Source organism: Arvicanthis niloticus, chromosome 13 (assembly GCF_011762505.2).
Source record: "Arvicanthis niloticus isolate mArvNil1 chromosome 13, mArvNil1.pat.X, whole genome shotgun sequence".
Lineage (NCBI taxonomy): Eukaryota > Metazoa > Chordata > Mammalia > Rodentia > Muridae > Arvicanthis > Arvicanthis niloticus.
Genome location: NC_047670.1, coordinates 16,982,266 through 17,000,083, shown reverse-complemented (window position 1 = coordinate 17,000,083; position 17,818 = coordinate 16,982,266). Strand labels below are relative to the sequence as shown.

The 17,818-nt window shown below is 43.8% G+C and overlaps 1 long non-coding RNA gene across 1 annotated transcript; it reads left to right on the top strand.

The window, feature by feature from the left end:
• Positions 1 to 915: 915 nt before the first annotated feature.
• On the top strand, positions 916 to 17,568 carry LOC143434202 (uncharacterized). Its single transcript, XR_013103543.1, has 4 exons — positions 916 to 1,077; positions 1,487 to 1,581; positions 17,151 to 17,203; positions 17,370 to 17,568. It is a non-coding gene; the product is annotated as an uncharacterized LOC143434202 (long non-coding RNA).
• The last annotated feature ends 250 nt before the right edge of the window (positions 17,569 to 17,818 follow it).

Here is a 17,818-nt window from a genome sequence, read left to right as displayed (position 1 = left end):
TATTTTTGTTTCCAGTCACAATGCAGCTACTTTGTGTGCGTAGGTCTGTCTGCTGTGGCCCTTGTGTTTTGTTTCGTGTTGTATTGGACTTTGATGGATGGTATGGGACAGAACGATTCACACCCCGTCAACGTTGTTTTAGCTCATTTTAAGGAAGTGAGAACTAGAGCTTACAGTCTTGGTGGATGTGAAGGAGAGGAAAATGTACACATATTGCAGCTCAGAGTGGCCCAGAGGGGACCTTTCATCACCCCATGGTGTTAGCAGTAGAAGAAATAGTGTTTCAAAAAGTGCAGGGATTAAGTCCCCTATATATTAGTTTGGAAGGATTTGGCTACTAATCCATCACTGTGGGTTAAGTCCTTCCTCTTCCTTCCAGCTAATGCTTCTTCACCACCAGAAACAGTGTTGGCCCTGGTGGCAGAAGAACAGAAATGGGAAGTCCCCAAACCTCCTGCACCTCTTTACCCCATTTTACAGGACGTATGCTGGAGGAGGTTCTCTTCCCAATGCCTTACACCCAAGCCTTAGCTGTGCCGGCATTCCCGTAGGTCCCAGCCTCAGCTGTGCCAGCTCTATCCTTACTTGTGTTTCCCTCAGAAGGATGTGCCACAAGCCCCAGTAGTGTCAACTTCAGGACTGGAGGGGTGGGGGCTGCACAGGGAACGAAAATCACGCACAAGTTGCCTCCCGAGGCTATAGAGCTGGAGGCAGATTTCACTGTCTTACCCCCAAGGGTGACAGGACCAGTCAACCAACAGGGAAATCAACCTCACCATTATTGGCCCTTCACTACTGTTGATCTTTATAATTGGAGGAGAGAGAATGCCAGATTCTCTGGCAACCCTAGAGAGATTATTGGTCTCTTAGACACCATCCTTTTTACCCATCAGCCCACTTGGGATGACTGTCAGCAACTCTTGCAGATCCTTTTAACAACTGAGGAAAAGGAACATATCATCCTTGAGGCCTGAAAGAACATTCAGGGAGCTAATGGCACTCCAATTCAGTACCCTGCTGACATAGACAAAGCATTTCCCTTCAGGAGACCAGCCTGGAACTACAATATGGGTGAAGGTAGGAAACGTCTCCAAGTCTATCATCAGTCTATATTGTCAGTCTCTAATGGCAGGTCTCAGGGCAGCTGCTCAGCAGCCCACAAATTTGGCTAAGGTTTATGATATCAGGTAGAAGGAGAATGAAGGCCCAGCAGAGTTTCTTGAGCAGATTATGGATGCTTTCCTCCATTATATGCACTTAGACCCTGAGGAGGCAGAGAATTCTAACACAGCAATGTTGGCATTTATAAGTCAGTCAGCACCAGACATTAGAAGGAAGTTACAGAAGTTAGAAAGATTAGGGGAGAAGTCATTGAGAGATTTAGTGGAGGTTGTAGAGAAGGTTACCATAATAGGGAGATTAAAGACGAGAAGAAGATTAAGACAGGAAAGATATTAAACAGAGATTTTAATATCTTTCCTTCTAGCCAATGGTACTCCTGACCAGAGAGAGAGAGGAAGCACCTGCTCTGGAATATTGCTGAAGGGAGGAAGCCTAGAGAAGGGCATCAACCAACCTTAGGTAAGAACTAATTTACCTATTTTAAGGAGGAAGGACATTGGGCTAGAGAATGCCTAAAGAGAAAACCCAAGAATCAGACTATGGTCACTGAGGAAGAAGATTGAGGGAGTTGGGGCTCAGACCCCTTCCGGAGCCCAGGGTAACTCTTAAACTGGAGGGGAGGCTTCTAGACTTCCTGGTGGATACTGGAGCTTAACATTCAGTCCTCATAAAAGCTGAAGGGCCATTGTCTACTAAGAGGTCCTGGGTCCAAGGGGCCACAGGCAACGGGTAACCCATTCCTTCATAGTCATTCCTGAGTGTCCCTACTCCTTACTGGGGGGAGATTTCCTAGCTAAAATGAGGGCCCATATTCATTTTAAACCTGGGGAAGTCTGGTTAATGGATCAGAACAGATCAGATCCAGGTGCTGACACTTGACTTGGCTTCTGAGACTGAGCATACAGTGTATGAGTCACCAGCTGCCCCCCCAACAAGATCTGGATGTTTGGTTGACAAAGTTTCCCCAGGCAAGGGCAGAAACTGGAGTCATAGTCTTGGCAAAACATCAACCCCTATATTTGTAGAGTTTAAACCAGGGCCAGACCCAGTACGAGTTCACCAATATCTCATGTCTCAAGAGGCACAGAAGGGGATTACCTCCCAAATCTGAAAACTGCTGGCCCTGGGAGTCCTCAGGCCATGTCAATCAACCTAGATCACTCCATTATTAATTGTGAAGAAGCCAAAGTCCAATGACTATGGCCTCATCCGGGAAGTTAACCTCAGAGTAATGGACATAAATCCCACGGTGCCTAATCCTTATACTTTATTGAGCTCCTTGCCACCAGATCAAAATTGGTATTCCGTTCTTGACCAAAAAGATGCTTTCTTCAGCTTACCCTTGGCTCCCAAAAGTCAGGAATATTTTGCCTTTGAATGGCTTGATCCTGAAAGAGGCATTAATGGGCAACTCATCTGGACCCACTTGCCTCAAGGCTACAAGAATTCATCCACTATCTTTGATGAAGCTTCACATGAGGTCTTGTGTGAGTACAGGGCCAATAACCCAGACATAACCCTTCTTCAGTATGGAGATGACCTTTTACTTGCAGCAGAAACCAAAGAGGGGTGACAAAAGGGGACCCAGAGTCTCCTACAGGCTCTGGGAAACATGGGATATCAGGCATCTGCCAGGAAAGCAAAGCTCTGTAAGACCAAAGTCACCTATCTCAGTTATATTCTGAAGAAGGGCCAGTGACGGCTTTCTACAGTGAGATAAGAAACTGTCTTCAACATTTTCACACCACAGAGCCCAGAACAGGTAAAACAGTTCTTGGAGTCCGCAGGCTTTTGCAGACTATGGATTCCAGGCTTTGCCGAAATAACCAAATCTTTACATGAAGCCACCAAGGAAACCAAGGACTTTGTTTGGACTCAGGATCACCAAAAGGCCTTTGAGAGAGTAAAGTGGGCCCTGCTGTCAGTCCCTGCTTTGGGGCTACCAGACATTACTAAGTCATTTCACCTGTATGTCGATGAACATAAAGGAATGGCCAAAGGGGTCCTGACTCAAACTTTGGGGCCATGGAAGCGGCTGGTGGGTTATTTTTCCAAAAAAAATTAGACCCAGTGGCAGCAGGATGACCACCTTGCTTGTGTATCATTGCGGCTACGGCATTACTAGTTAAAGATACAGATAAACTTGGGGACAGAATTTAGCCATAACTATCCCCCATGCAGTTGAAGGGTTACTCAAACAGTCGCCTGACCGGTGGCTCAGTAATGCCAGCATGGCTCATTATCCGACTTTACTAATTAACCCTGGCTGAGTTACCTTCCAGCTGCCTGTTTCCTTGAATCCTGCAACCCTTCTCTCTGACCCTGATTTGGACCGTTTTCTCCACCAATGCAGCAAAATCTTGGCCCAGGCACATAGTACCCAGCCTGACTTAAAGGATTCTCCTCTGCCAGGGGCAGAGAGGTCTTGGTTTACAGATGGAAGCAGTTTCATTCTTGAGGTCAGAGGAAGGCAGGAGCAGAGGTAACCACGGAAACGGAGGTAATCTGGGCTCAAAAGGCTGAACTGATAGCACTAACCAAGGCCCTCATCCTGGGGAAGGGCTGGCTGTTAACATCCACACGGTATGCATTTACAACTGCTCATGTACATGGAGCTGTTTACCAGGAGAGAGGGCTCCTAGCTGCAGAAGGAAAAACTATCAAAAACAAAGATGAAATCCTACAGTTACTTAAAGCCCTTGGCTGCCAAAGAAGGTAGCAACCATACATTGTCCAGGCCACCAAATAGGAACAAGGCCAGTGGCTAGAGGTAACAACTTAGTTGACAAAGCTGCTAAGGAGGTGGCCCTGGAAGACACAGCTGCTTCTGTGTTGACCGTGGCTCTGCCAGAGCCACCCAACCCTAACCTGCTGCAATGCCAGAGACCAAATGGATTAGAAACCAGCCCATGAGCCGGTGTTCAAAGACCTGGTGGCAAACAGCTAAAGGTAAGCTAATATTACCCACCTCCTTAGCAAGATCTGTCCTCAGGAAATTCATAGAGTCACTCACATGGGAGTGAGATGGATGGCCGACACGGTGAGACAATGTAAGGTGACTTTCAGAGACATGCAGAATACTATCAAGAATATAGTGTAAGCTGCAGAGCTTGCCAATTAACCAACACCCACAACACTACCAAACATCCTGGCTCTTGACTGCAAGATAAGAAACTGGGGGCTTACTGGGAAATTTATTTTATGGAAATCAAACCAGGGAAATATGGTTACAAGTACTTGCTGCTGTTTGTGGACACCTTCTCTGGATGGATGAAAACATTTCCAATGAAGAGAGACTGCAAAGGTAGTGCCTAAAAAGTTGCTGGAGGATATCTTACTCAGATATGGATTCCCTCATATGATAGGGTCAGACAATGGACCAGCATTTGTGTCCAAGGTAAGCCAGGATGTATCAAGATTTATTGGGGTACTGATCCCAAAGTTCAGAACAGTTAGAAAGGATGAACAGAACATTAAAAGAGACCTTAACTAAATTGTCCATGGAGATTGGTGGACTATATTGGGTGAGGAACATTCCTTACTGGATGGGATTAACCCCCTTTGAGATTATGTATGGTGTCCCTGGCCCCATTGTACCTAACCTTCAGTTGACAACTATTGCAGAATTGGAAGATGATGAATTAATAACTAAGGTCAGAGCAACCCAGTGGGCTCACAAGTATGTTTGGCCTAAATTACGTGCCCTCTATGAAGCAGGCCTGGTTCCAGAACCACCAAGTTTCAACCAGGAGACTGGGTCAATATGAAGAGATTTTGCCCAGACATGCTGAAGCCCAGGTGGAAAGGACCTTTTGCCATCTTGTTAACCATGTCGACTGCCATTAAAGTGGAAGGGATTGCCACCTGGGTGCACCTCACTCACACTAGGCCAGCCGATCCCCACTTCCCAGAGGAAGATCGCCAGATTCAACCATGGTGTTAACACCATCCCCCAGACTAGTAACCACTGTATTCCCAGTTACTCAACTGCAGGAACCTTCAGTTCCAGAACTTTTCCTGAAACACACATAACCAGTGGCACGTCTCTGGTCAATGATGTTAAAAACCTTCCAAATTCTGAATGTCTCCCAGCCAGAACTTACTACCTTTTGTTGGTTACGGTATAATGCTAGACTCCCCTTTTATGAAGGCATAGGGTTAAAAGCTGGATATAATGTCTGAAAGGGGTACTTCGTGTGTAGATGGTCCCAGGAGGGTCTGGCTTTAACCCTGCAGACCACATCAGGGCAAGGTACCTGCCTGGGGGAAAGGTCCACCTGTCACACCGGCCCTGTTGCAACGAACAGTTGCAATTGAACAATACCCATCATTCATTCCAAATGGATTATTCCCCCAGAACAAGCTTCCTAACCTGAGCAGTGGGAAGGACAGCAAACTGGTCTGGGCTCACATAATAAAAACTCTGTATATTACATCGGTGTTGCAATTTCTGGTGGTCTCCTGGGGTTTCCATGAACTGGGCATAACACCAGGTGCAGCAGCCAGAAGGCCAAGGTCACAGAGAGCTGGCAACTAAAATGGTTAGCTCATATAGGGAAGGACACCCTGGACTGGAGAAGTTTAGGATAGAGGGCAGGGTATGCCCACAAGGAGACCCTGTAACCGGTAGGGACTGAAGGATGCATCAAGATTCTCTTTGATATGTTAAATAGGCACCTCAGCCGTTTGTAAATCTAATGCTGTGTTGGATCTGAATAAGGAAATGGCCTTTAGGAGCTGACAGTAACTTCCATCCAAAACAGAAGAATGGATCAGACTTCAGAGAAGTCTCTAATGGGAATGCAGCCCTGGATTGCACTTGCCATCTTCAGAGTCCATGCTCAGCTCCCAGTACCCAGACCCCATAAGATAAAAAACTAATCTTGTTTTAAGATCTACATCTGTAGTATTTTCTTGCAGTATAGAAAACTAATATACTCAGATAAATACTTTATGGCAACCATCAGTGATAGTCTCTGTAAGGTTGAGGACATTATTCTTCTGTGCTTTATAAGTGAGGATTCTGAGGTTCAGGAAAGTTGGAAAAGCCATCGAGTCACTTGGCAGATAGCGGGTGGGAAAACACACTGTCCACCAGTGCTCCTATTATTCAACTGTTTTGTAAGATATTCAGGTTCTTAGCTTTGAAAGTTCAATTTTAATCTTTCGGATGTTGTGTATGCTGACACTTTTAGCCACGGGAGGTCGGATCTGTTTCTCTACAATCTTGACTGTGTTGGTTATTTGTTTTAACGATGGTGCTCTGTTCTTGGCCTTGGCCCTTTCGATTACGTTTTCTGGCCCTTGTCTTTGTTTCATAAGGTGTCCACCTACAGTAGCTTCCTCTGGGTATGGAGACAAGAGGGAAGAGTTAATAAAGGAAGCATATCTTTTCAAGCAAGAAAATGCAGTTCAGATTAAACTCTAAACAAAATGGCTGAACAGAGAACTGATGTGGCCTGGTGTTTGGGTGGGATGAAGCCTATAGTGATTTACCACGTATGGTCTGTTGCACTACTCACCTGTCCATCAATGTGACAAAATTCCCGGGCAAAGTCAACTAAAAGGAGAGGAGACTGAATTTGGCTCATGGCTTTGGAAAGGTTTGGTCCCTGGTTGCATGGCCGTCTGCTGTGCTTATGTTCAGGCAGAACAGTGTGGGAAGGAATGTGTGGTGGAACAAAGCTGCTTACCTCATTGGCAGCCAGGATCAACGCTCAACCTTCAAAGGTACATCCCCAGTACCTTTCTCTAGCTGTCAAGGAAGGCTCTTCAACAGTCTGTGGAACTATGAACGCATCTCAACAAGGTTTTACAGAATTAAGAAGCCAGAATTACTATTCTACTGCATATAAATGAGGACTCTGAGGTTCAAGGATGTTGAAAAAGCTCTCCGGAGTCACATAGCAAGCAACAGGTGGCTGTCTGAAGGCACACACTCTACTTGAGCCTCATTGGCCCAATGGCTAAGCCAGATCCCCTATGGTCCAATCGTTTCTCAATGGCCCCACTTCTGAACATTGTTACTGGGGACATTTCATATTCAAACCATAACATTCCAGTCTTATAGCCACTGAGGCTAAAATAGCCAGGAAAAACTTATTCCTGTCTCAGAGAGGGAAGTGTATCGATGAGTTCTAATTAGCCATATGATGTCATTTACTAATTGTCTTAGCTGGGATTTCTAATACTGTGACAAAACACCATGACCAAAAGTAAAAGGGAAAGAAAGGGCTTACTTAAATTATTCCTGCACATCACTGTTCATCAGTGATAAAAGTCAGGACAAGAACTCAATCAAACAGGGCAGGAACCTGGAGGAGGAGCTGATACAGAGGCCATGGAGGATGCTGCTTACTGGCTTGCACATCATGGCTTGCTCAGCCTGCCTTCTTATAGAACCCAGGACCACCAGCCCAGGAATGACACCACCCACCATGGACTGAACCCTTTCCCATGAATGCCTTATTGGCTTGCCTACAGCCTGGTCTGATGGAGGTATTTTCTCAGTTGACTCCATCCTCCCAGACAACTAGTTTGTGTCAGGTTAACATAAAAATTAGCAAGGACATTGGCCCATATTTTCTATTTTGTTGGGCTAATAAATCCCAGATCTCTCTGATTAATTCCCTGCCACTACACATTTCTGACTGCTACCCCCCCCAAACAAAACAAAACCCCAAACAACAACAACAACAACAACAACAACAACAACAACAACAACAACAACAGAACTACACACTGTGCTTCATCATTTGAGTATGCAAATAAAACACTCTGAGAGCAATTTGATTTAGAAGCAACATTTTTGGGTAAGTGTAAATTTATCTTTTCCCTTGAGAGAACCCTACAAAGTTACAAAGTCTGGCAAGCTTATCCAAGAAGGAAATACAAAATGATTTTGGAGGCAATTTCCTGTGGCATCATTATTAGGGAGCAGATGCCTCCTCTGTCTAAATGAGGACAAAGATTTCTTCCAGTTAATGAGACCACAGATTCCAGACACTTCTCAGTGAGAATGCAAACAGTTTGATTATGAAGACACTTACTGCTTTGTGTGTGGCACTATGGTGCCTATTGAATTTAATTTGAAAACAATTAGAATGGTAATACCCAGATTTTTTTCTGAACTCTTTTAAATAAAGCATTAAATCTCTAGTCAGTTGGTTAATGATCATATTGTTTTGAAATCAGAAATCTAGGACATAGAGCCACTATGGCACTATGTGTGAAGATTAGCACCTCTCTCAGCCTGTGGATTATTTCATGATTGAACCACACGGGTACTTCCTCAGTTCTTCCTATGACATGGCTCTGCATGATGTGGGGAGGGAGGAGAGAGGTGGAAGTGTTGATGCTGACACTTGATGGTACAACTCGTGAGTTGTATGACCTCATTAAACATTTGATATAACCACACAAAGAAGGGCTATTATTTAATCCCATTTTACAGAGGAGGGAATTGGAAATCACTCAGAGAAGTTAGGTGGTTCAAAGTCATGTGGCCAGTGAATGGCAGACCCAGGTATGTTTGACTCCAAAGACTATTGGGAGCATTTTACATAACCATTTGATATAATCTAGAATAATCTGGGAAGAGATCTCAGTATGAGATTGTCTAGGCCAGTTGGCCTCTGGGAGTGTCTGTAGAGCATGTTTGATTGCATTAACTGAGATGTGAAGACTAGTCCAATATGGGTTCTACTGTCTCCTGGGCAGAGGATCCTGAATTCTACAAGTGGAGAAAGGTAGATGAGCATAGGCATGCATGAATTCATACCCTCTCTACTCTTGACTGTGGGTGTAACTAGCTGTTTCAAGTTCCTACTGCCTTGACTTCACTGCTATAATGGTCTGCAACCTGGAATTGTGAAGCAAAATTCCAAAAAACAAAGCCAAACAAACCTTTCCCCCTTTAAGTTGAGCTTGTAGTTTGCAGGACACTTCTGTCTTTGTTCGGGTTCCACTGCTGTGAGGAGACATCACGACCAAGGCAACTCTTATAAAGGCAAACAATTGGGGCTGGCTTACAGTTTCAGAGGTTCAGTTCATTATCATGGTGAGAAGCATGGCAGTGCTGGAGAAGGAGTTGAGAGTTCTACATCTTGGAGAAAGAACATATTCCATACTGGGCAAAGCCCACTCCCTATCGACCAAACATTGAAACACTGGAGGGTTTCTTTTACTGTCTATTGTAATGCTAAGTGTGGGCCTCCAAGACCTGGAATCTGCACAAAGCCCCTGTCACGCGCCCTCAGTTAATTGTGATTGGTAAATAAAGATGCCAACAGCCCATAGCTCAGCAGAAAAGACATAGGTGGGGTTAAGGTTTCCCAGAGCGTGGAGAGAGAGGATCAAGAGGAGGGAAGGTGGAGAGAGAAGTCACTATGGAAGAAGAATGTGCAGGAGGGAGAAGGAGAGCCACTGTGGGCTAATGGCCAAGAGAGCATGGCCCTGAGGGTTTCCCAACTGGAGTTAAGAGCAGCCCAGATGGAGCATAGTGAATAGTAAGTGATAACTTGGGGTTATCAATAGGAAAGTACATTCTAACAGGATGGAGGGTAGGCAGCTGCCCAGCTATTGTGCTGCCAGCTTTTAAAAATATAAAGGCTGTGTGTGTCTTTCATCTCAGGACATAAATAGTCTAAGGTGGGGAAGAAGCCCTTGGCCCGGGTTTTTAATATTTATTACTACAGCCCGAGCATAGAAGACCTCAATGCCAGCACCTCAACAGTAGCCTGCACCTACCCCAACAAGCCACACCAGTTAGTAGTGCCACTCCCTATTGACCAAACATTAAAATGCAGGGGTCTATGGGGGCCAAATGTATTTAAACCACCACACAGGGTATTTTATTACAGTTTAGGTAATGAAACCAAGACAACCACTCAATTTGTGAGCAGTCATACCAACTCCAGAGACTTGGACTAGTTGTCAAGCTAGTCTCAGGATGGGCTGTCATCGCCTGTTTGTGGTGGACACAGCCGAGCTAGAATCCCTTTTCATTTTCTCCTGTTCTGCAGGATCTTTTTCAGGGGCATCTGTATGAGTCGAACAGATGTTTTTATCCCAAGTATGTTGGTTTCATTAGATGCTGCAAGTGGCTTTCTACGGCTCAGATTTGTCTTTTGCTGGAAAAGGTGACAAAGCTAACTGTTTACCCCAGAACTCCACATCTCTCAACAATTAAAGTAGGGTCTCTTTTACATAAGGTTTTGGGGGTTGTGTGGGCGGAGCTTCTCCAGTACTGTAGCTGGTCTGCCGAAGTATTCATCACGACTAATCACACACACACCTGTTTGTGTGTATGTGTGTGTGTATGATAGTTGTGATTTTTGAAAATTAATCGTATAAGCGAGAACCTTTGGGTGGTTTACTATATTCTAATTCCCTGAGACCTAGAATGTAGGGAATTAGAATAAGTAACTACTGTCCATGATGGTTCCTTTAAAATCTCATTAAGTCATGAGGACCTTCCAGTATTAGACATGGCACTAGATTTCTTGCCAATTCTAATCTTTCTACCTCTTTTTACTGAGCATTTTTTTGGGGAAGGGAAGTTATTTTTAGGACATATATCTATAATATCTATCTATCTATCTATCTATCTATCTATCTATCTATCTATCATCTATCTATAATAACTCCTCTCTCTTTTTCCTCATTCCTTCTTTTTATGTGTTTGTGAACTACAGAGGTATTAAGGGGGAAAGACCGGCTTGTTTTTTCTCACATATTGCCATTGATTCCACATTTTTGAGATACCAGTTTTCTGATGATTATAATTAGGTACATAGTTACCAAATACTAAAGTAATGAGTGCCTTTTGGTGTCTTTAGTCTTTAAATCCTAATAAAGCAGAAAGATAAAATGCAGAGACCCATTTTAGTTAAATTTGGGATGGGGGATAAGGGCCACTTTTTCCGAGCAAAAGAAACTAATGTGTTTGTTGTCGGTGTCACCATTTACCTATAATTTGGCTCTTTTAGCCATAGTCTGCACAAATATTTTACATCCCTGAACTGGTGTACTCAGATATGGCCATGTGATTTGTTTAGGCCAATCAGATGTGGGGCCCTTCAGAGCAGAACTTGTTGAGACCCAGCATGTATGGTTCACAATGCTGAATGACTACCAATGTTTTCCATTTAGTCTACCTCACTATCCTGAGTCCCCGGGTAAAATCAATGGGACCAGAGCCATGGCTGATGCTCGTTGGCCAAGTGGAACAAGGAAGAAGCTAACCCTTGTCAGAAGCCACTGGGTGTCTAGAAATGTTTGTGGCTGCAGTGTAACTTTGTCTATTCAAATGAACCCATGTTGTTTGATTCTGAAGAACCCTCTAGTGAAAAAGTGGCCACAAATCAAATTCTTAGAGACTGTACACAGTAGATTTTGAATTTGATATGATAATGTAAATGTGGACTATCCAAACTCTTAATCTTCTCCTTTCTGCCTGGCTAGACCCAGCCCCATTTTCCCAGGCTGGGCTATTCCAGATGCTACTTTACACCTGTTCCTTGGCTGCCTGAAATACAATTGTGAACATCTAACATGCCAAGGAAGAACTGATGGGAGTAGTTTAGAGAATTCTAGTTACTTTGTACAATAATTCTTTAAAAACAACAGCAACAACAAAGTTTCCAAAAATAAAAATGGATATCTAACTTCACCCAGTCCTGACCTAAAATCAAAGGAATCCCTTGTCTGTTTTTCCATTGTGTTTATTTGTTAGAATGAATGGATGAGTTAGAAGTTGTACTGGATTTCCCTGGGAACATATTGTACAACAGAGAGTTGCATATCAAAGGATTTTCAGAGCTGAGATTGTATCACTGGGAGATGTACCTGTAAGAACCCGAGGAATGCATAATAGGCCAGAGCAAGAAGCAACCAGTCACATACAGTGTCTGTGGCTTTAGTCCGTTCTTTGAGGTGCCATGGTTGTGGGAAAACTCAACTGTCTTACATACATGCAAAGAGGTTTGGCCTTCAAAATCAATCATTACTTTGGGCTGCTGTCTGGAAAGGGGCAGAAGCTTGCACAACACTTAATTCTGAAGCTGGGGAAGTATTCAGTAAGAGACACAGTCATGGGCTGGTTAGTGACTGATCTCATTAGCAGGGGACATTTAAGCCCAAAGAGATCTGTGTGAATTTCTGTAGATTCCCTGTGCTTTTTAGACTGATGTGATTCTTGCCTCTCCCCACCCCCTGCTGTCTATCCCTCTTTCCTGTGCTGGGAGTTGCATACACATTCTCATGGATGCTAGGCAAGTCCTCAACTGCCATGTTATATCTTCCTTGGCTTGAACCTTGGAACAAGTTTGCCTGCCCAAACTTGTTCTGATTCTGATTAGACATGTTTTGAGGAGTGCTAATTAATGGGCCACTCCTACCTCTATCTTTTAGTCTCCTGCCTCATAGGCATTCTACCTATTGGGAGTATAGCACAATATAGTGGCTGTTGACTTTGGGGGTACCCAAGTCTATTGTGATATATTTTCTAGTTTGTTATCTCATTCCTGTCTTTATGAAACTATCCTGCTGTTATCAAGCCATGCTTCTAGTGGTGATAAGAGCAATAGATTGTTAGGATTCGGAGCCATGGCTGTCTCAGTTGACTTCTGCTTCTTCTGTTAATCCCAAAGATGCAAGAAAAAAAAGACCAATCACCCAAATCATCATGGCCAAACTAATTAAAGTAAGTAATTAATTAAAGCAAACTTTTTAAAAATTTGTGTACACCCTAAGGTGGAGTTCAAGAGGTCAGCACTGGACATGAAGATGACAAGGTTTTTATAGTTCAGGAGATTCCAAATAGGGGATTTGGGGAGCAAAATAGGCAAAGTCACAGTCTTAGTTAGGGTTTTATTGCTGTGAAGAGACAACATAACCATGACAACTCTTATAAAGGAAAACATTTAATTGGGGCTGGCTTAAAGTTCAGTCCATTATCATCATGGTAGGAAGCATGGCAGCATGTAGGCAGACATGGTGCTGGAGAAGGAGCTGAGAGTTCTACATCTTGTTCCAAGGCAGCCAAGGAGTCATGAGTTACACTGAGCATAGTTTGAGGATATATGAAACCTCAAAGTCTACCTACACAGGCCACATCTACTATAACAAGGTCACTTATTAATGTCATTCCTTCTGGGCCAAGCATTCAAATACATGAGTCTAGAAGGGCCATACCTATTCAAATCACCACAGTTACAGAAGCAGAACACAACAAGGTGGTCAAAGCAAGGTAGTCATAACAACCTTTAAAAACAATGGTAGGATTTTAAGATGGTCATTACTACTTTTTGAAACAAAGATAAGACTGCCATTCCATGACTGCCATTTCCTGGAACAGGCAGTACGGAACAATTTGTAGTTAAGGGTACAGGGACATAGCCCAGTTCTTGAGAAACAAGCAGGTGCAATGAGTTTGTCTTTACTATAAGATGGCTTTTAATCCTATAATGGAGGAAAGCTGATTTGTCATTCCCGGCTTGTCTCATATGACCTTGTGTGGGGAGCCGACAGAAGGCAGCTATCATCCTTGCAGCCATCTTGAGCCATATACCCTGACAAGAGACTTGTTTAACATAGCCTACAACAGCTGAGCACACTCTGATAACATCTTGTTTTAGATACCCAGGATCTTCCCTTGTGTGTGTGAGACTTAAAGGTGTGATTTAGAGATAAGACTTAAAGGCGTGACTTAGAAGTGAGACGTATAAAAGGCGAGAGGCAGATAGAAGAAATTATTAGACACTAGAGACTTGGAAAGAGAACTAGGAATTAGACAATTGGTACTTGAGACTTAGATCAGAGAGACTTGTAACTGGGAAAGAGACTAGCAGCTGGAACAGGATAAGGACTTAAGATTTATTACAGCTGAAACTAGGATTAGGACCTGAGAATTGGTACTTGAGACTTGGCACTAAGAACTAAGGACTTGGAACTTGGGACTAGGAACTTGGAGAGAAGAAGAGAGACTGAAGAATAAACGGGATTAAATCACATTCTGTCTGGTCTCCATTCTTCGTGACCTCACTCTCTCTCTTGCTGAACCCCGACCCACGGACCTGAGCAGCTTGGGGCAGTTCAGGCTGTAACAGTTTAGCCCCCAAGGCTTTTGGCAGTGTGGGTTCCAACACTGAGCAGTCCCTGACATTTTGGCCCCCAAGCATGGGGTAGTGCGGTTCTCAACAAACTTGTTAAATTCTTGGTAGGGTTTTTAGCATTATTTATCTGGGAGAAAACAAAATTTGTAATGTAGTGAAAGGATGCATGGTCTGCTCATAAGCTATACCAGTTTGGTTAGCATAGAAACAACAACATTTTAAAGGTCATATAATCTTGGTATGCCAATAGATAGTAGCCATTTTGTCCCCTTTGCCAGGGAATTTCCCTTGGACTTAATATTCCAGCCCTTTGTTAAGGACAAGGGGTGACATACTTTCCTCTGTAACTACTTTCTGTCAGCATTGGACATGAGGAAGATAAGGTTGTTAGGATGCTGTTGTCAGGGCCCAGGAAGGCTGGAACATTGGCTAAGGATGGAGAGGAAGTTAGGGAAATGAGGTATTTATTCATTAGAAGCCTCTTTTTCATTGATTCAGCTGAAGAGACAGGGAACAATCACATCAACTGGCCTGGTTTACACAACTTTCAGCAAATCCAGGGCTTTCTGGTTTGGTAGGAAGGTATAAATCACCTTTGAAGCAGTTTGTAGTCCATAGCTGATTTTTGAATGATGTCTACAAGCTGAGTGCCAGAGTCTGTATCTACAGACTAGAGACAGAAATTAAAGTTAAAGAACCTAAAGCAAACCTTTATATTTAAAGCTTCCCCCTCAGAATAGGAAATATGCACAGAAACTTAGGCTGTTGGTAGATAGGAGTGGTTGTCTGGAGTCTGTTAGATGCAGGAAAAGCAGATTTAAGTCTTACCCTGACTTTCCTGACTCCTTGAAGCATGTTTGTAATTTGCATCAAAATTTATATTGTAGAAAAGAGCAGCCAACAGATGTTTGCAAAACAGCTGGAGTAGACGCATGGCTGTCAGCTAAAAAGCATGAACATTATTGTTTTTCTATTCAGAGGACTGGATATATAAATTGGACAGAGATGTTTTTAGCATAACCCAAGTGTTGAGAACCCACCAGAGGATTCCTAGGTCTCAGTTTCTGTGATTAAGTTAGGTTGGCCTCTCATCTCTGTTTCAGCTCCCTGTAACACCTGACATTCTGTGCTGGACCTGTCCAATCTCTTGGCCCCCAGTATCACAGATAGTCATCAGGGTTTCTGTGCATTCTAGGCATCGAAACCCTGTCAATGGGCACTCAGAAGATAGGCCTCTCTGATTTTTCAGCCCACAGTCTTAACAGGGCTTCCCCAAGGTCCCAAGGCAGATCATAAAAGGAATTGGTAGCTCTGGCCAAACTCCCAAGTAACCAGAAATAAAAAGATGGGCCATGTGATGAAGGAAAATGTTGAAATAGGCCCAAACTAATAAGAATAGCAGGGCCCTGTGATTCCTTTCCCCTAACCTAAATAGTTAAAAATCCCTGTCAGCAGGTTTGGGCCCAGTTAATTAGTTACAGAGGATGTGGCGTTACAAGACAAAGGACTGTTGAATCATCCAAGGAACTGGCTGGCCATGAAAGATAAAAAGTATGCAAGGACATCCTTAAAAGAACAGAGATATGTCCAAATGAGTAATGGGCCATCTGATGTTCTTCCACCCTTCCCCCTTTTGGGCCCCCTTGGCCTGCACAGCCTGTGAAGAGCCCCATACTCGGGAGACCCTTCCTCAAGCCTCCGGAATCGCGACCACCCAAAAATCACAAGAAACCATACCTGGATGCAATCAGCAGAGGTTTATTAGGGGAGGAGCCGGCGGTCAAAAACGACATGCTCTTTAGCTCCAAGAGCAGGGTTTTTGGCCACGTGTGGTGGGTTAAAGGGTCTTTTATAGCATGGGGTGGGGGGAGGAAGGCATTTTCGCGCGCTTACACATGATTGGATATTTCAAACATCAGCAACTTGCAGAACTGGCAGAACTTGTAGAAACTAGGACCTCCCAGAAAAGGGAGGGAGAGAGAAGTAAACACCAGATAGCCCATTACTCACTTGGGCTTGTTTGGACTTGTCTGGGCACGCCCTTGCATGCCTTTATTTTTTTGTCACCCTGCCCCTGCAGGGGCTTAATATTTTTATTATGACTATATTTAACAAATTGTTGGTGGTCTTTGCTGACCATGAATTTTTGTTATTGTTACAATGCTGCTTTCAAATTTTGTTCTCACACCTGCTGATGTTCAAATATGTAAAACAACCAATCATGTGTACCCGAGTGAAAATCTCCCACTTCCCTCACCCCTTGCCTATAAAAGCCCTAAACCTTTGAGCCTCGGGGTCAGCTCCTCTGTCTCCTGAGTGAGATATGTGCTGACCCAGAGCTCTGATGTTAAACTGCCTCATGTGTTTGCATCAAGCTGGTCTCCCGTGAGTCCTTGGGTGCATGCCATCCTGAGACTTGAGTGGGGATCTCAGGTTTTGGGGGTCTTTCAGTGACATCTCACTGAATGCTCTGCATCTAGGAATGTTGAATCTCATCAGACCCACCACATTCTCAGATAAAGATCCCACAAATCCAGAACAGAACCAGATGTCACAAAAACAAAGTTAAAAATGTTCCTATTACTTACCGGAGGAAACTTTTTTAAAAAATGAAAAAAGGATGCTTGCTATTTTCCATTTTTTGATGCAGCTGTTTGCCCAGGGAGTTGATGGATTGAAAGGATGCCTCAGGACCTTGAGATGTCTTCAAAGTGTACATCCCCTAGAGAGCAGCGCTTCAGTTTGGGAGGGACAAAGGGAAGGCCCCAGCTTCTGAATTTCTGAATTTGGATGGGGGTCTTGTTATTGCTGGGGCCTCCAAATGTTAATCCCAAAGATGCAAGGATAAAAACTGCTGACCCAAACCATCATAGCCAAACTAATTAAAGCAAACTTTTTTATTTGCATACACAGGCTCCATCCTTTGTGGGGTTCAAGAGGTCAGCATTGGACATGAGAAAGATAAGGTTTGTATGACTCAGGAGAGTCAAAATGGGGGGATTTGGTAAGTAAAATAGGCACAGTCATAAAAACAGAACATAACAATATGATCAAAACAAGGTGAAAGGTACCTTTCTCCAAGGCTGTCAACCTGTCCGGCTGAGCAGGCCAGAACTCATTGTTTACCACTAGAAACCGAATAACAAAGGACCTGGGAAGCTGCCTACATTGGAGGCCCGAAGTCTGCCCCAGGAGTTGAGTTGAATAGACTGCCTGCTGAGCTTGCTACACCTCTGGCCTGTGATTAAGGATGCACACCCCTCACCCACGCTGCTGAGCTGAAGTGCGGAAGAAGACTCTTCCTGTGGGGGTTGGGTCTTCCCCTTTTTATTTGATGGTCTTACATTAAACTACAAGCCTTGATCAGAGAACTTTGTCTTGGCTTCATCTCCTTTCCCTATTCTCAGCCTCTCTAACAGGTGAACCCATTCAGCTGCTGCTGCAGGCGGCAACAACAAGGTAGTCATAACAACCTTTTGAAACAAAGGTAGAATTACAAAACAGTCATTACAATTTTTTGAAACAAAAACGCCATTGCTGTTTTCTAGGAAAGACAATACAGAACCATTTGTAGTTAAGGT